Source organism: Trachypithecus francoisi, unplaced genomic scaffold (assembly GCF_009764315.1).
Source record: "Trachypithecus francoisi isolate TF-2019V2 unplaced genomic scaffold, Tfra_2.0 Lachesis_group1, whole genome shotgun sequence".
Taxonomy (NCBI): Eukaryota; Metazoa; Chordata; class Mammalia; order Primates; family Cercopithecidae; genus Trachypithecus; species Trachypithecus francoisi.
The window spans coordinates 79,167,098-79,169,122 of record NW_022681454.1 but is presented as its reverse complement, the minus strand read 5'-3'; the positions used below and the strand labels follow the sequence as shown (position 1 = coordinate 79,169,122).

The window sequence follows — 2,025 nt, the reverse complement described above, 5'->3', positions numbered from 1 at the left end:
TAATTATTTTGGGGTCTTTTCTCTGTTATATACATTTTAGAATCAGCTTAAGTTACTCAAATATTCCTTTTGGGATTTTTATAGGAAAAGCATTGAGTCTGTAGGTAAATGTGGTGGATGTTGTGATGTGTACAGTGTGTAACTGTATAATTATATACATTGTATAATGCTAAGTGTTCTCTGATTATCAATGCAGTGTGTTTCTCCTTTGTAGTCTTCTTAATATCTTTTATTTCTAGGTACTTATATTTCTTATTGCTATTGGGAGTTTTAGCTTTTGAAAATTTGAAATCATTTTATACTTCTAAAGGTATATAAAAACACCATAAAGAATTCCAAAACATCCCCTTCACTAAGATTCTCCAAATGTTAACATTTTATCTTATTTGCTTCTCTCTCTCTTTAAATATGTGTGTATACACATATATTTATGTATTTTTGTCTTAAATGTTTGAAGTTAAGTTACAGATTTATTGTACTCTTAAGCACTTTACCTCTAAATACTTCACAATGCATTTCCTAAAATTAGATAGTTTTTCTGGGTATGCAATTTAAGATTGACAGATTTTTTTCTCAACACTTTGAAGATATTATTCCACTGTCTCCTGCCTTCCCACTTTGTGAAAAAGTCTGTTGTCACTCTAATTGTCAGTACGTTATAAGTAATCTATTTGATCTCAGTAGTTGCATTCTGTGTGTGTGAGGGGAGTGGTAGGGAGAGGTATTGGTGTTTTGTATTTCACAGAAATACATTTAAGTGTAGATTTCTTTCTATTTGTTCTCCTTGGTATTCATTTTGCATCTGTATCTGTGGATCAATGTCATACATTGCTTCTGGAAAATTCTCAGCCATAATAACTTCAAATATTGCCACTTCTCAGTCTTATCTGTTTTCTCCTTCTGGATTTGAATTAGATATATGCTACAACCTTCCAATCTTTCAATTCTATCTCTTAATCTCTATTTCGTACTAACTATTTGGGAGTGAGAGGGCTGTATTCTGGATGATGTATTCTACCCAACTTCCAGTTTACTAACTCTGTTTTAAGCTGTGACTAATTTTTATCCATATATTCAAATTTTTACCTCAACCATTTTTAATGGCTAAAAATCCACTTTCACTTCTTCTAACACCTGGTCATTTGGGATAATCTTTTATTCCTCATATTTGTGTTTCTGTAATTTATTGCTTTATGATTCCTATTCATTTATATTTGTTTGTTTGTTTTCTTTTTCTTCCACATCAGATGGGTAATGTATTGACATTGTAACAAGGTTTGAGGGAGGCACATCTCACACATAATATGAAAACCCAATCATCACATTTACGAACTACAAAAAAGATCTCCTATTTATTTAAAACCTCTTATACATAATTAAAACAAGAGTGTCCAAATCTGTTGTTTGTGATTTCAGCTGGCTCTCACTTAGAAGAAATTCATTAACACGTATGCTTGACAGTCAGATTTGGTTAGCTGTAACTTGAAGAAAATTCATCAAATGAAACTGTGAGTGGAATAGCTTCTGCTAGGAGTCACTTTTGTTCCCTTTCTTTAATCAGGAAAGCTCAGCTTCAGCTTTTATTATTTTTTTTCTATTGACCCAAAATTTGAACTCTACATTGCAGGGCTAATATCACATATGCCTGCAGGACAAACTGACTTTTTAAGGGTCTTAGGACTTCTGTTCTGCTGTCAGTTCAAGGTTTGGACCTACTGTCAGAGGTTTACCTTATTTCCCGGAAGCCCAGCAATAAACATTTTGTTTTGTGCAGGATCTCATTCTTTTGTAGTGGGGAATCCCTTTAGACTATTTTGTCTACCATATCAGTTTTTTTTTTTTTCTTTCTTCAACTCAGGAAGATTTTTTTCCCCACTTTTTCTTTGGTTATTACTTTTTTTTTTGAGACAGAGTTTCACTGTTGTTGCCCAGGCTGGAGTGTAATGGTGTGATCTCAGCTCACTGCAAGCTCCAACTCCTGGGTTCAAGCAATTCTCCTGCCTCAGCCTCCCAAGTAGCTGGGAC

The 2,025-nt window shown here is 33.6% G+C and overlaps 1 non-coding gene across 1 annotated transcript; it reads right to left on the bottom strand.

Annotated features, from left to right (window-relative positions):
* Nucleotides 1-1,241: 1,241 nt before the first annotated feature.
* LOC117086541 lies at nt 1,242-1,345 on the bottom strand. Its single transcript, XR_004438436.1, has one exon. It is a non-coding gene; the product is annotated as a small nucleolar RNA U13 (small nucleolar RNA).
* Nucleotides 1,346-2,025: the final 680 nt, after the last annotated feature.